At 45.6% G+C, this 17,244-nt stretch overlaps 1 protein-coding gene across 5 annotated transcripts in view; it reads left to right on the top strand.

Moving 5' to 3' along the window:
* Positions 1-17,244, top strand: part of Frmd4b (FERM domain containing 4B) — a 326,374-nt gene that overhangs the window by 260,873 nt on the left and 48,257 nt on the right.

Here is a 17,244-nt window from a genome sequence, read left to right as displayed (position 1 = left end):
TGATGCTGTGTATCAGGGGCTCTAACGTATGCAGAAACAGACTAAATCCATCAGCTGCTTAGTTAAGGGATTAATAGGGGCTTTCTTTTGCAGCTGCCCTGAAGGGACCTCACCCTTCATGCACTTGACCCAGCAGTCCCGCATTGTTGCTGCCCTCACACTGGGGCTAAGTGTCTCGCTGGCCACATCAGCAGGGAATGCGTGCGTTTTCACCCTCTCCCGTGCTCTCCCTTCTATGCAGTGGTCCTAGGTAGAAAAGTGGGAATTGTCAAAGCTGGAGGGGAGGCCTCTGCTGGGAAGCAGTGCCCAAGCCAATGACCCATGGAAAGCCTGGCCTCTGGCAGGCTAACGGTCCACTTGTGGGAGCTTTATTTACAGATCACCTAGTACTCCTTCCCCTAAGCTGAGCTTTGTGTTTGGTGATGGGCTGATAAAATAATGCCTGCCAAGCTTGATAGCTTCCAGTCCTTGAAAAATAATCCACTCTCCTCACCCTGCACATTAGCATGATAGAGTAGGGGGCCCCACTTGACACCCTATCATTCAGTTACTACCATCCACTCCCATTGAGAGTACATGTGGTGTGTTTGTGTGTGTGTGTGTGTGTGTGTGTGCATGTGTTTATGTGAGCCTATGTTTGTGTGTGTATGAATTCATTATGCATAGGGATTGATTCCATAAGACATTTCACAGCAGTAAATGATGTTTGGCTGTTGCCCCCCCCCCATCTCACCCTTATCCCCTGACTTCTAACCCCAGTCATCATCTCCTACTTTCAGTCGTACATGTACACATGTATGTATGATCTTGATTATCGATAAAGTCTGTGGTTGTATGGGCAGTGATAAAGTCAGTTTATGATGGTCTCAGCCTCTGTAGTGTTAGATGCTTACTCTCCCCCACTCCTGACTCTGTGGGGGCTGCAGGCATCAGACACTGTAAGCCTCTGCATCCGCATCAGTGAAAGGCAGCCTAGCCCACAGAACTGCTGTGAATTAAATATGTGAAGGTCACTGGGTCAAGGGCTGCAGCCGTCAGCTCCGACCACACCTCAACTGTGACAGTGGTTACTTTCCCCGTAACCCACACCTGTCTAGTCTCCTGTCTCCTTCTGAGAAGAATTTCAAGATAAAGGTGGGTCCTGGAAAGCTGTAGTTACGGGGTAGCAGACAAAGAGAGAGGTTGAGTTCACCAGCTTTCCTTAGGGAGAGCCCAGGACCTGACAGACAGAGGCTGTGAGCAATTGAGGGATGTACATGTTTCAACTTTAGATGGCAGTTTGCTCTTGTTGGCTTAGCTCTGGGTGAGTCTTATCCAGTCCTTCCTTATGTTCAGCCAGGCTCTAGTAGTTTCCTTGAGGAAGTCTAGGCTGAAGATATGTCAAGCACTCTCTTGAGTTTATCCATCTCAAACTGAGTAGTGGAAAGAACATAACCTGAGTCTTACATAAACTGAGCCTTGCACAAACTAACAGTGTCACCCAAATGAGTCATTTATTCTTTCCAAGCCAAGCCTCATCTGTAAGTTGGGGTCTTGAGGAAGTTAGTGGAATAGAAGAACTGTAAATTACAAAGTGTACTTTACAAAGGCATTAAGTATTGATAAGAAGAACAAAAGGCATAAGTATCTGTCACTGAAGGTGACAATAGAAAAGAATTCAATACCACCCACCCCTGTCTAATCTCCTCCCTGATAGCCAGGGTATATTCTTCTGCCAAACATTTTTCTTAATAGAACTAATGTAGGAAAATCAGGCAAAATAAAATATGATCAGTCCATGTCATCATGGTTAGAGCAAAGACTGTAGAGGCCAATGGGCTCATCCAGACCCTAAGACTTCCATGTTTTACCTGTATAATCTAGAGGAAAATAACTTACCTCCCCGCCTTAGTTTCCTGGAACATAAAATAGAACTGGTAATAACTGTAAGCACGCTGTAGGTTGGTACAAGGATCAGATTAATATTTGTGAGATGACCGGAGCTGTTCCTGGAATCCTCGATTTGATATAGCATCAGAATTTGTCTGTGCCTTGTTGGTTGCAGTTTTGTTTTTAGACGATGTCTCCTCTAGCCTAAGCGTGCCTGAAACTTACTGTAGAGCCATAGATGACCTTGACCTCCTGACCCTCTTACCTCCCTTCTTCACTGGTGGGATTACAAGCCCTGCCATCATATCTGCCTAATCCATCAAATGGACAGACGTGTGTACCGTTCTCCTGTTACAAATACAACTCATTGCCCATGTGTTAGCTGTTGTAAATAATGTCATGGTGAACATCTGTGTGTATCTGAAACTGACACTGTGTGTGTGTGTGTGTGTGTGTGTGTGTGTGTGTGTGTGTGTGTGTAAGACAGATTATTTCTTAATTTCTTCATTTATTTATGGGGAGGGGGCAAGTCACAGCTCACATGTTGTCATGAAGCTTGGTGGTGATAAATCTTGTGTCACCCCACCACCACCACCACCCCTCAGTTAATTCCCCTCAGGCATCCAGAGAAGTTCCTTTCCCATAGGAAATGGGTGCATTTTTATAGCACCATGGTAAATTGGTAAGATTTCCTTCCCATTTGAAGGTAGGTGTTAACCAGACCCTTATTCTGACCCAGAAGCAAAGTGAAAAAATCTGTCTCTCCTTTCCCACTTCCAAACCGAAGCATCTAAACACTTAGTTACTTAGTAACACTCAGCTTTCCTGATCTTAAAAACAAAGCCAAATGAAACCCCTTTTGCCTTTCCAAACTCACTTGTGGCTGGTGGCTCAGTGATAAAGCCTAGCTGGGTCAGCTTTCAGGAATTCTCTGTTTGCCTGTGTTGTGTCACCAAAGCGCTTGTTATCTTTGCGGTGTAAGGACCGACTTGAAAATTCAGGCTGTCAGCTATTTAAAGCAAATGGAAGTCCCCACTCCACCTCTTAATGAGTCTTCTGAGAGCAAGGGCTTCCTACTGGCTACGATAATGTTAACCTTAAGTACTCTGAAGGATCCCTGGCAGGAAGGAACACGAGAGGGGCAGGGCTTGTTTTTTTTACAGGCATTTGGAAGAAGAGTTTGAGCAGAGCTTGTTTGGGGCAAAATAATGTGGGGAATCAGAGGAGAAGGAAGAGAGAGCAGCAATTAAGGGTTGTGAAGCAAGAACAGTGTCTGGATGCCATTCTATATAGGGTGTCTGTGTGCAATGAGAAACAACAGTGACCCCAGGCTCATTACAGCAGTTTGAGAAAGCAACAGCAAGTCAGGCGCTGTACTGAGTCCTTGCATGAGCCAAGCGGTATTAGTGATGCTCCAGAGCTTTGGAATTTAACCACTTGGTTTCAGAGCATTTGATGGAGGATGTGGTAGCTGCCCTGTCTGGAACCCAGTTTGTCTCAGTTAGTAACAGTGACTAGGTAATAGCAGCCTAGTGTGGCTGCTTTATCGTTTCCTCCACCCTCCTGGCAGCCTGGCAGCCTGGCAGCCAGCCCTATGAAAATGGCATTATTGCTGTCCCACTTTACAGCACTGCGCTTTGGAGCCCTGGATGAGTCAAGTGTGTTAGGGGTTTCCTTGAATCTCAAACAAAACACAAACTTGTAGCACACACTTACTAGCAGAGCAAAGATGGAAACTGTCAGAATTGAACATGTCTGTCTTGTTTCAGGATGGAATTAATGAATTAATAAGAGTGTGTGGTGGCCAGAGAGGTGCTTAGTGGTTTCTAGCACTGGCTGCTCTTCCAGAGGACCTAGGTGCTGGTCTGAGCACCTGTGAGGAGGATTACAACAGCCTGTAACCTAGGTCCCAGGACATCCAATACCTTTACTGACTTCTGTGGGCATTGTACTAGCATTAGACAGACATCCATGCAGGCAGAGCATTCATACATGTAAAATAAAATCTCTAGACAAGTTTTTTGTTTGTTTAATAAGACTTTATGGTATATGGAAAGAAATTTAGCATACCTACACACAGACAGAAGTGTGTTTCTTCATGTGTGTTCTTTGTGTTGTTTGGTTAAATTTAAACCATTTGTTGCCCATTTGGCAACATGCACGAAGTCCTGTGTTCAATCCCCAGTACTAAGCCCTGTTGGTGCATTCCTGGGAGGTAGAATCAGGAGGATCAGAATTTCAAGGTCATCATCCTGGGCTATGTGGTGAATTTGAGGCCAGCATGAGCTACATAAGACACTAGCTCAAACAACAAAAAAAATCAGACCAAGTTTCTTATATATTTCTCCAAGTTTTCAGTCTACTCATATACACTGAGTTCTAAAAGGGCCACATCAGCAGTGTTTAATGTCTGACGAACATGCTGACCAGTGTTCTGTGGTCTTTATATTGCTAACCACAGTCTTGCAGGGTATGGGGGCCTTACAGCTTGTATAGTGTGTACCTTAAATTACCTTATATCAAACGTCTGAAGGATGGGACACAACTAAGAGAACAGAATCTACCACCCCACCCCCTACCCCTAGGAGATCACTCTTGTTCTCTTTACCCAGTGAAATTCTCTCTAGAATAGTGGACCAGGCCAGGCCACTCCTGAGAACTCTGTGAGATTGGAGTGAAGCTCATTGTGGTGTTGACAATGGCTGGCTGTCTCAGACACTGACCGGCCAGTCTTCTGTACCAATAGAGAGTGGTAGGCCTGAGCTACTCGGGACTCCCGAGAGGCATGCCATTCCCTGGAGCTAAGGCTGACATGGTGAGGAAGGCATCATGCATTCCTGCCGATGAGTGCTTGCACGTCTTTTAGTGTGGTTCTGGAAACATGGAGCGATGACAGGAGCTGTAACATAACCATCGCAATCAGCCATACCGACACGGCCAATGCAGCTAATCTACCTGTCAGTGCACTGGGTTACTTAAGGCAGGAAGAACCGACAAAGCCTCCAGGCCTCAAGTTGACTTTATATAACCTCAGCTTCTCTAGTAGGAAGTTTGCCGAGTCTGACTCTGTGCTTTTGAAGAAAACAGCACTTGTGTAGATTCTTGTTCTCCTGGCTTCCGGTTTTCTAGCTCTGGATTTTCAGAGTATAGGTCGTTCCTGTTCACTGCGCTCCCCATAAGCAGACAGTCTCTGAAACTGCCTCGCTTTGCACATTGTAATTCCGTACCCACTAAATAAGTGGCTCTCCAAAGTCCCAGACTTATGATGAGAGCTAAAACATTTTTATTTAAAGTATTTACAAGTCTCTACATTAACCTTCTTTTCAGCCTAGATAATTCTTACAGGTTTTTTTGTTTGGTTTGTTTTGGTTTTTGCCAAACCAAGAGTTGACAGTTCAAAGCAGACATGACAGGAGTCCTCAGCAGACAGGATAATGGTTTAAAAACAACAACAACTCACATCACATTTTCTTTAGACTTAGAAAAGAAAGTTGACAGTTGGTCCCAGTCCAGCCTGTAACCTTAAGTCTAGCCACAGAAGGAAAGGTAATGACAAAGGACTGACAAGAGCTTTCCAGAATACTAGCAGATGTCCGGTGTCAGGACAAGTCTTGGCAAGAGGGCCGAGAGAGGAAGAGTCCTGAGACCAGCAAGGTATTTGGTGGCACCAACAACGTATGTGACTGTGATGTTGTGTGTCCAGATCAGACACCCCTCCCTGTCATGGACTCTCGCTTCCCACACAGAAGTGTCATTTCCCTTCCCCCTGCAGTGTGTCACAGACCCTTGGGGTTACCGGATTTAACAAATAGAATCCTAGAAGTTAAAGTTCAGTTGGAATTTCAGTTAGCTAACAAAGTGTATTTCAGGGTGACTGCTGAAAATATCTGTTCTGGCAACAGGGACTTGATTATTTACTAAGCTCAATGACAATAATAGTTCAGTAACACAGTGCGAAAGGTACTCCCCACTAAGACTGATAACCGGAGTTTAATCCCTGGGACCCAAGGAGTGGGAAAAGAGAACAGACACCTGCAAGACATCTTCTGACCTCCACACCTTTGCCATGGCAGGTGTGCCCACACTCCTCAAAGACAAAATAAAAACATGGATTTAAAAATAAGAATAAACATAGTGGTAACAGTTCCCCTGGCAGCCTGCTCTGAAGGTGGGGATCTGAATGAAGTGTTGAGTAGAGGCTCGCTTGGGTGCTGTGACAGGAAAGCAAGGCGAACATTCACGGAGCGCGAGCGGTGCCTTCTAACATCCGTCACAATATTCTCAAGAACAGTATGAGGACGTCACCACCATCCTTCCTTTAAAAATGAATTTGGGGCATAGTGGCACATGCCCTAACCTCAGTACTCGGCAGGCAGAGGCAGGAGGATTACTCAGCATTCAAGGCCAGCCTTATCTACATAGTGAATTCCAGGCTAGCCAGGGCCGAAAAGTGAGATTCTTGTCTCAAAAAAATATTTTGTTTTTAATTTGGAAACTTGGGCTTATAAGAGCTAATTTATCTAAGACCACAAAAACAGGAACAGGGAACTTGGAACTGAATCCAGTGTGATACTTTGTTTTGGTTTGTATTTTCTAATTAAAATGTTTGTTATATGTATGAGTGTTTTGCCAGTATATATGACTGTGTACCATGAGTGTGCCTGGACTGGGACCTGCTGAGGCCAGAAGTAGGTATATGTGCCTAGTGCCTGCAATTCCCTAGAACTGGAGTTACAGACAATTGCAAGCCTCCACATGGGTGCTGGGAATTGAACCCAGGATCTTTGGAAAAACAGCCAGTGCTCTTTAGCTGTAGAACCTGGAGGTTTTGTTTTTGAGACAGATTCATGACTCCCAAGCTGGCCTGGAACTTTCAGTGTAGCTAAGTGTGACTAGTTGGGCCTTTTGATCTTCCTCCCTCCACCTCAAGAGTCCTTCGATTATGGACCTGTATCACCAGGCCCGGTTTATGCAGTACTAGGGATTGAAACCAGGACATGCAGTATGCTAGGTGTGCAGTTTTAAATGAAAATGGTCCCATAGGCCCACAGGGAATGCCGCTATTAAGAGGTATTGAAGGAAGTGTGTCACTGGGGGGTAGGCTTTGAGGTTTCAGAAGTTCAAGCCAGGTCCAGTGTCACTTTCTTCCCGTTGCCTGCCCGTGTTGTACTCCCAGCTACCTCTCCAGCACTATGTCTGCATGCAACCATGCTTCCTGCCATGACGATAATGGACTGAACCTCAGAATCGTAAGCCAGCCCCGACTGCAGCTATGGTCATGCTGTCTCCCTCTTCACAGCAGTAGAAACCGTAACTAAGACACTAGGCAAGCACTCTAGCATGGGGTGCCTCATCCCCAGTCCTAAATCGAGTTCTAAACCCCAAAGCTTATTGTTACAAATAAGTGTAACACTGGTTGGCTGGTCTTTTGGTCATTTTTCAAGGTATCCTTTAGCTGTCTTTGTGTCTGTTCTGGTACAACAGGGGAGACAGGTGTATGCCTCAAACCACAGATTACTTCTCAGCAAATTAGAAATAGCAGCGACCTTGGGCTGATATGAAGACAAAATAAAATAATTCACACGAAGGCAATGCTGAACATTCCTTGAGGGGAGCGAGTGCCCAGGGTTGGAATCCTGAGAAGCCAATAATTAGATTTCCCCTTTGAATTGTTCTCTGGAGGCAGAGCTGAGAGACCCCAGGAAGCGGGAGACCAGAGACAGCCTAAGAATGAATGCTCACACCTGGAGCCCCGTGAAGAAGGTTCTTTTGTGGAGATGAAAGGGGAGCCTGGCATCAGCAGAGGTGCACACAATGGCTACTTAATTCTTTTTGGCTTTGTCCTCTGCAAATAGCTACCACCTGATTTGGTTTAATGTATGACAGGGAAGTGGGAGGGGAACTCCAAGAATGGTAAGACTCCATTAACTTGGGCGGTTAGGAGGGTCCCCAATTGTCCATCCACTGAGCTATTCCTAGCCCCTCGTGGTCTCATCTTCCCCTCTTTGGGACTCTATGCTCTTCTTCTTACCTGGTGGCTCAACTCCATGTCTTCAAGATCCAACTCGCTGGTCTATTGGACCTGTTACTAGTTACCATGGAGCCTTGCTACTTCAAACATGGCTGGGCCTCCTTTCCATCTGTCAAGTCAGGAGCCAGAACCAGTGAGTTCTGCTCACTTACCTGGCTGATTGGAGCTGTGCTCTTTAGATTTTGGGTCTGTACAGGCAGTAGATGAAGGCAGTGTGTTGTTTTAGCTGCTAACAGAATTGACTTTAATCTATAGGACATTTTTTAGAAACTGGTTACAGTAATTAATCAGAAATGTTGCAGAATGTGGTGACACACGTGCCTTTCTTCCCAGCACTGGGGAGGCAGAGGCAGACAGATCGCTGTGAGTTCAAAGCCAGCCTGCTCTACATAGTTTAGTGAGTTTCAGGACAGCCAGTGCTTTGTAGATAAACTCTGCCTCAAAACAAACAAACAAACAAACAAAAACAAGATAGCATTAGAATCTAGAACCATAGCATAGTGTTATATCCCTGGTGGGGATGACAGGAAGGAAAGGCCCCTCCTATATTTCCACGCTAGGGATAAACTCAGTTGGTAGAGTGAAGTTCTAGCATTCCCAAAGCTCTGGGTTCACTCCCCAGCACCACAGAAACTGAGTATGGTAACATAGGCCAGTAATCACAGGACCTGAGAAGTAGAGTCGAGAAGATGCTAAACACAAGGTCATAGAACACTATCTGCCCTTGTTCAGAGTTGACAGGTCAATGAGAAGGAATGTTACTATAAGTCATTTGTGCCATGGGTATCAGTATAAAAGTTGGGCATCAGGACTATCCGAGAGTCAGGCCTCTTGGTTGAGTTTACACTCTCTGTTTTAAGGTTTTACTGAAAATAACTGTGGTCTGGCTTTGTCACATATATAAACCAGTTTTCAAAAACCTGAATTTGGAGCTGGGCATAATTATATATAAGTGTAATCCTAGCACTTTGGAGATGGCCACAGGAGGATCAAGAATTCAGGGCCAGACTCAGCTACATAGCAGGTTTTTAGGCCAACTTGGGCTACATGAGAAACTCCCCACCCAAAATGGCAAAAGGTGGCTGAATTTGGTGTATTTGGCTACGAAAAGACATGCAGTCTGTGGTTTGGTTTGATTTACTTCGAGACATACCAAATGATCAAAGAGTAACACATTAAGTCTTGTTATCTGCGCTCAAATCCTTGCATGCAGTTAATCCAGTTTAAATTAATCCTGTTTAATCTAGATTTAAAAGCAAGCCGTCAACACCCATAGAACACACATTCTGAAGGAATTCATCCAGGCCACCAGAATAAGGAAATCTGAAGTCTCTTACTAAAAAGATCTTCCCCCTTCCCTGGCTGTTTTTCTGTCCCCTCCTCGAGGAACCTGGGAGAGGTGACACTAGGTTGCTAAAACAAATGTCTGGAACTATAACTGCACTGTCCTTGTCATGAGTTTGAGTCACTTCACCTCCAAAGTTTCAGTTTTCCCATCTCAGAAACGTGGATGACAATGTTTATGATGTAACTGCAGACCAAGGGTTTGGTCTGAGCTTTGCCACCCTGTGATTCTGGACCTATGTCCTCGAAGACTACTTTAAGGGAGTGAGTGGTGGCATCATGCTGTGTCACCAGTAGGTTACCCAGAGCCTCCTAAAACTGCCCTGCTTGTGCTGGGTAGCCAGAAGGCTGGGTCAGTCCTCCTGGTCAATTCTCTCCCTTCAGAGAGGTATTTCCTGTCACTGCCCACAGAGCCTGTTTTGTGTTGTGTTGATTCGATTGCACCGACTTCTAACCCAGTTGATAGTGTACAGACTGCTGCCTTTGTGATTTAGCAGATTCTGAATGGAGCCCAAGAACCTGGATTAAGTCTTTGTTTGAGACGTGTTCTCATGTAGGTCAGCTGGGGCTCCATTCTCTACGCAGAGAATGACTTTGAACTTCTGATCAGCCTGCCCCTGTTTACAACGTGTTGAGATTACAGGTGTGTACCATGACACCTGGCTCATGCAGGATTGGGGTGGAACCCAGAACCTCGTGCATAATGCCAGGCAGTCTTTCTCCCAACTGAGCTGCATCTCTGACCACAGAGCCTGAACGTATTCAGTGTACCTTACTTTCTGCGCATCGGAGGCTGGCAACCCAGGGCTGGTTGCTCACTGTGCTGGCTTCATAGCTGACGAGGCCCTGAAGCTTGCCACTGCAGCATGAGAAAGATACAGTCAAACCTAGCCGGGGAAGAGGTCAATAGCGAACATCGGAATGACACTTTCACACCACGCCAAACGGATAGGTGTGTGAGTTCATTTTGTGTAAGGGATTGTGCGTGGTGTGGTTTTGCCACCATTACCACCATTTTCTCTAGGAACGAGTAAATGGATGTGGCTGAATAGGTCTGGGGAGGTGGCTGAGTTGGCAGACTGCCTGCCTAGCATCCGGGAAATCCTGGGCTCGACTCCTAAACTACTGAAACTGGCTATGGTGGCCCACGCCTGTCATGTTCGGTGTGGGAGGACACCAGTGGTTCAAGGTCTTCCTAGCAAATAAACGCCAGCCTGGGATATACGAGACCTTATCTCAGAGAGAGAAGTAGGGGAGAGAGAAGGAAGGGCGTGGGGTCAAGTCCAAGTGAAGAGGATAATAGGCTAAGTTTACTACTGAAGGCCAAATTCCACAGATTACTGAAAGAAACGGGAATTTATTTCCTTACCTTGCAGGGTTGGGAGTCAAGCCCAAGGCCTCGTACATGCTAGGCAATCACACTACCACTGAGCCACAGTTCCACCCATGAAACAGGATTGCGTATGAGGGACAGCATTCGGTCTGCCCAATAGGAAACTGGAGCCTACCCTTTAGTGTTGAACCCCCAGGTGTCATCCACACCTGCCTAACCATCAAGGAAATTATGTTTCTAAGTAGTAACCAAGGTTCTTTCAATAAGCACATAATTTAGATAAGGTGCTATCCCTAACCCCTGGGTCCAGCTCAGATAATGGTTTGGTTAACCCCTGTTAACAACTATTTGCCAGAAAGGAAAGAGCACTTTTCTGTTAGGGATTATTAAGTGTCTCCCATTCCTCATGAGAGGTGGCAACCTGAAGGGGTTGTGTAGGCTTTTAGCACACGCAGAGAAGTGGCCCCTCAGCAAACCTTTTGCCAGGCTATGCCAAGGACTCGTAGGTATTAGGAATTGGGTCCATTCCCCAACAGCAAATCTTTGTTTGGAAAACGGAATTAAACAGAACCCCCCGCTGAAGGACTTTGCTCCATTCTTGGAGGCCTGCTTGCAACCCTTCAGTTCATTTCTGATAAGTATTTGTACACTTGCAGGTAACAGGCCTCCTGCCTCAGGCTCCCAAGCTCTGGGTTTCTACGAATGTGTCTTCATGGCAAGCTCAACCAGGAAAATTAACTATAGTTTTGGTCTTTTTAAATCCACATACACATGCTTAAATGTTAATGTTAAAAGAGATCCATTTCCAGGTTAGCTTTTTAAAAAGATTTCTTCTTGTTTTTATTTATGCGATATGCGTACTGGTCCTTGTGTTTGTTCACATATGAGTGCAGGTGTGTGTCCACAGGATCCAGAAGTGGGCACTAGATCTCCAAGAGGTGGGATTACAGGTGGTTGTGAGCCACCCAACATGGGTGCTGGAAACCAACCTCAGGTCCTCTAGAAGAGCAGGAATCCTAAACCACTGAGCCATCTCGCCAGCCCCTCAAGTTAATCTTGTAAGGGACATGAAGTTTCTGCAGATATTTCTACTTGGTCCTTGACTTTAAACTTGTACCTTTTTATGGCACCTTGGTTCTGGGTCTTAAGTGCTAAGGCACTAACAAAGTAAAATGTGGGTGGGGCCTGGTCTTTGCTTTGTTTCCTTTTCTTTTTTATTTATTTATTTTTTTTATTTGAGGGGAGAGTGTACTCGGTCCTGGCTTCATCCAGTATACATTCAGGATGACGAACTTCTGCCCCTCCGGCTTCTGTGGGCCTCCACGCCTGATTTGTACAATGCTCAAGACTGAATGATGGACTTTATACACGTTAGGCAAGCGCTCTACCAAACGAGTGACATGCCCAGCCCTGTTTTGTTTTCTTTCAGCTGCCCTAGAAACCCAGGGTTCCCCACACACGAGCACAAACAGCAGAGATTGTTTTGTGCTAACAAGTGCGTGCTGTTAATTGCGGACACTCCCTTCCATGCCAAGTCCGACCAATGGCAGGTGGCTGATCGCTACTGTGAGCGAGCTTGCAGTGTGTGACGAAAGCAGGTGCTTCCAGTTGCCGGGGGTGACTTTCGCACACCTGTGCTTCAGCACACGCAGAGGGGAGCTTCGGTTTTGCCAGTCATGTGGCTTCCTCAAAAAGATTGGGGTGTCGCATTCCAACAGGGTTTTCTGAGGTCAACGGAATAAAACAAGCAGCCCAGGGGGAAAAAAAAGCTGGGAATGAGCATAGGAATCCTTACTTGAATGATGATTTCCGAGAAGGGTCAGAACAGCTTTGTTCAGGAATATAAAAGGAGAAGGCTGGAATAGTAGGGTTCAGAATGGGCAATCAGATAAAATGTAAGCCTGTCCTTTTAAAAATTCTTTTAAATCAAATTTTATTTATTTTAGTGTGTGTGTGTGTGTGTGTGTGTGTGTGTGTGTGTACATAGGTACACACATGTCACAGTACACAAGTGGTGGTCAGAGGACAGCTTCTGGCAGTTCTTTACCATATAGGTCTGGACACATAACCCAGATCGTCAGGCTTGGCAGCAAGCCCCTTTGCCTGCTGAGCCATCTTGCTGACCTGCAGGTCTATTCCTTCGACTCCCCTGTAATAACAAAGAAAAGCCTGTTGATATTTTCACCGAGAAGCAGAGAATGCAGATCTCTGGGCTTTCTGACTGGAGCTTGAGAAAGCAGTGTCTCATGACAGTTCTGGTCAAATACATCTTTGTGATCACATACCCATCACCACCAGGGTCAGGAATGTCTAGCCAGGGTGAGTGGGTTTATTGCTAGTGAAAGGCAGAGACATCCCCAGGTCTCCTCACCTCCCCAGCTGCTCTCAAGCCCTCCGTCTGCACTCAGAGGTTGATCCAGGTTCATATAAACAGTGCTGCCTGGACAGCCTTAGGGAGGGGGGCCCTCTGCTCTGAAGCCAGCCCTAGCTGTCCCTGCAAGCAGACTGCATGGCTTCACTGGGTTCCAGGCCCCCAGGGGCAGTCCCCAGGAGGGGGAACAAATAGTCACTCAGTCACTGCGGTGCGCTCAGACGTGAAATCCTGTTTGGTCCTAAATTCTGAACGCGATCGGAATTAACCCTCTGGAGTAAATTAGTTCCTTTGCTGGATTCCTTTCTCTGCTGTGGCTCCGCCTTCTAGCTTTAGCATCCACACTCCCATCCTCAGTGGTAGCTCATCCTTTTGCAGCCCTTTGTCCACTTGCTGGCCACGTTTGGTGCGGTCCGTTGTGAATTATTATACTGAAGAATATGTAGAAATGCACAGGCCGTGTACAGAACAAAATGGAGACTGTGCATCCACAGAACCACAGCCCCCAGGACTCGCCCCTGTCATCTCCATTGTGTCGCACCCTCCCCCATTCCCTCCCCCCCTCCCTCACCCCCATCCCATGCCAATACAATGCCATGTCTGTTCTCAGAAGCATTCCCATACTGTCCGGCTTCATTTTGTTTACACTGAGCCTTCTGTATATGGAACTGTCTGTTGTCTGGTTAGTTGGTTGGTTGATTGTTTTTTTGTTTGTTTGTTTGTTTTGTTTTGTTCTGTTTTTAAGACAGGGTCTCAGTATGTAGTCCAGACTGGTCTTGAACTTAGAATCCTCCAGTGACAACCTCTGGAGGGCTGGGATTACAGGAATTCAGCGTCACCAGGCCAAGATGTTTATTTACTCCATGTTAATGAGATTCATGCATGGTCTAGGTAGCAGAGTCCATTTTCTTAGCTACATGAATACATTACATAAGCAAACTGCCATTCTATCAAGCCCGCTTTTAGGGGACTTCCGGGGACCTGTTTGTTGTGTTGTTTTGAGAGTGGATCTTATGCTTCTGGGGTCTCTGAAGACTCAGTATGTAACTGGGGGTGACTTTGAACTCTGACCCTCTTTGTCTCTACCACTGGCATGCTAGGACCACATCTATGTACTGTCACCCTGACTTTATGCAATGCTGACAATCAAACCCAGGGCTCATATGTGCTAGACAAGCATTGTACTGAATTGCACTTTCCTCCCATACTATTGGATATTTGTATGTATGTATGTATGTATGTATGTATGTGTTTATGTATATATGTATGTATTTTCTTTTTATGTGTGTGTGTACTGTAAACAATGCTGGTGTGAACCTCACCCAAGTTCGTATGTTTCTAGCTATGCAGATTTCCAAAGAACCTCATTAACGATTGACCCTCACGAAAACCTGGATCAGAGCCCCCACTGACTTTTATCTAGGGATAATTTACATAGAATCACGGTCTCAAAAAAAATCTGATTGTCTGATTGTCAGGATGTCCCTGAAGCTGAATCTGCTTTTCCTGGAAGTGTTGAGCATTTTCCTTCGTCTGTTGGCATTTGAGTTCCCCCTTTGCTGCAGTTTGTTGAGAGAGTGACCTCACTGCCAGGCTGTCCGCCTCTGAGTCTTCCATGGGCTGTCACTGTTGTTAGTGTTAAATGCCAAAGCTCGGTGTTCCTTGGTGTCAGTGTTGAATCTCTGGATGTGTCCTGGTGTTAAGTAAAGTTTCTGCAGGAAACTGGAATCACATGGTTACAAAGAGTGTGTGCTTCTGCACGGCACATCAGATTTGAAGCTAGCAAAAGGAGACTTTTAGGTACAGAGAAAAGTTTGTGTTCTCTCATGGGAATTTGTGTTCCTTGAGAAGGTCCTGATTCTATGCTTGTATAAATTACTCATAGGTTTCCTTCACCCTTATGCTACTAACAATCTACACTGATAATTGGTTATCTTAAACTGGGAGCCAAGTTAAGCTGAGAAGAAACACACACACACACACACACACAAGCACACACACACACACAAGCACATACACACACATACACAAGCACACACACACACACAAGCACACACACAAGCACACACACACACAAGCACACACACACACACACACACACACACACACACACACACACACAAGCACACTTCCAGTGAGACTGAAAGGAACAGTAGTAGTCTGCTGGTGTGTTTGATATGAAGGTCAGTTCTCCAGTTAAATTCAGATAATTCAGATATTTTGCCTAAAACTCTGCCGAATTGGGCTTTTTGTTTATTCAGTCGCTTCTTTGTCTTATAAACAATTTAAATGCAGCATTCCGATCTATCAAAAATTAGCTCTCTGAGACTGGAAAAATATGATCGATTGCCTTCCCCAAGCATCTAGTCTCTCTTTCATACAATTAGAACTTTGGTTTGGGGCTCCACATAACGAAAAGCACACATCCCAGCCACCCTTGCCACTAGCACGCAGTTAAGCATGGGCCAACTAGATTAATTAGGAAGGGGGAGGATTTCAGCTTCTGCCAATGGAAGAGAGTGGGCACTTCTTCATTCTTTATCACAGTGTGGTGATGCCCTGAGTTGGGCCATCTAACAACTGGCCACACCTCAGGGATGGCAAAATTAAAGTTTAAAATCCTTATCCCTTCATGTATGTCCAGGACTGACTTTATGGAAAGACATGTCAGTCAAGTGCGAGCAGTAGTTTCTACTCAGCTGTGTGATCGGCACCGACAAAAATATTATTTAATAAATGTCACAACTTTAGTGGTCTCAGGTAATTCTGTCAAGTGTAAGTTAATGTGTTTTGTGTGTATGCATGTGCTTGCCCAGGTGTGAATGTTCACGTATAGGCCAGAGGTCACTCTCAATATCACTCCACAAGAGCTATCCACCTTGTTTTGAGACACAAAAGAGGCAAGGTTGGATGGCCAGAGAGCACCAGGGATCTGATTATCTCCACCTTCCCAGCACTGGGATTGTGGCCGTGTACCACTGTGCCCAGCTTTATCATGTGGTTCTGGGGATCAAACACAGGTTCTCCTGTTTGTGCACCAAGCATTTACCAGTTGAGCTATTTCCCCAGCCCAGCATGTTTTAAGCATCTTTGAGAAAATAAAGCCATTGTGTGTAAAAGATAGGCTTCAAAAAAAAAAAAAAAAGAGTAGGATAGAGTTCTCAGAATTCTTTTCTTTCCTATGATTTGTTCTTTTTAAAGACCAGGTCTTATTGTGTAGCCTAGGCTGTCCCGGCCTGGAAATGCTATGTTACTTAGGCTGGCCTCAAACTTGGGAGCCTCCTCAGTTTCAGCCTCCTAATGGCAGAATTACAGACCATACCTAAAATCTGTGGTGGCACCCCCTGCTTCCTCCTCTTCTCCCTCCTTCTTCCTCCTCTTCTTCATCCTTTTCCTCCTCCTCTACTTCCTTCTTCTCTTCCTCTTCCTCCTCTACTTCCTCCTCCTCTTCCTGTTTGCTACATTTTTTTTTTTAATTTCTTTTGTTGTTTCATTTCATTCTGTTTTTAGGCAGCGTCTTTTGTAGCCCAGGCTGGCCTTGAACTCACTCTGTACCACACTCCGGATCCTCCTGCCATTAGGTCCCAAGTGCTCAGATTAAAGGCAGGTGCCACAGGCCCACATTGTTGGGTGAGGAGTTGTATCCTAGTGAACCCCAAACCATGCACACACTAGGCAGGTATGCCTAGCAACCTTTATGCCCAGCAACCTCAGATTTTTTTTTTTCGTAATGCTCTAATTCAGGGTTTCTTAAACTTGGCTCTATAAACAATGGAGTGAGACAGTTTTTTGCAGTTGGGAGCTGTACTGTGCCCTGTAGAACAGTATTCTACCCTCTATCCAAAACATACCAATAGCAGCTCCTTCCTTAGCTGTGACTATGAAGAAGGCTTCAGTGCATTTGTCTCCTGAGGAGCAAAATTGCCCCAAACTGAAAAACAGTCGGGTGTGATGAGCTCGCCTTTAATTCCAGCTCTCAGGAGGCAGAGGCAAGTGGAGCTCTAAATTCAAGGCCAGCCTGGTCTACAGAGCAAGTTGCAGGACAGCCAGGGCTACACAGAGAAACCCTGTCTTGGAAAGCAGGGGGTTGGGAGGGAAAGGAAGGAAGGAAGGAAGGAAGGAAGGGAGGGAGGGAGGGAGGGAGGGAGGGAGGAAGGAAGGAAGGAAGGAAGGAAGGAAGGAAGGAAGGAAACCACTAACCTAAAGGAGACCCCCTTTTTCTTTTTCTTCTTCTATTTTTTTAGAGTTTTAAACTTAAAAGAAAATTGAGCAGTGAGTGCAGACTTCCTCTCTAGC

Source organism: Rattus norvegicus, chromosome 4, assembly GCF_036323735.1.
Source record: "Rattus norvegicus strain BN/NHsdMcwi chromosome 4, GRCr8, whole genome shotgun sequence".
Taxonomy (NCBI): Eukaryota; Metazoa; Chordata; class Mammalia; order Rodentia; family Muridae; genus Rattus; species Rattus norvegicus.
The sequence above is the reverse complement of the archived record's forward strand: the minus strand, read 5'-3'. Positions and strand labels throughout refer to the sequence as shown.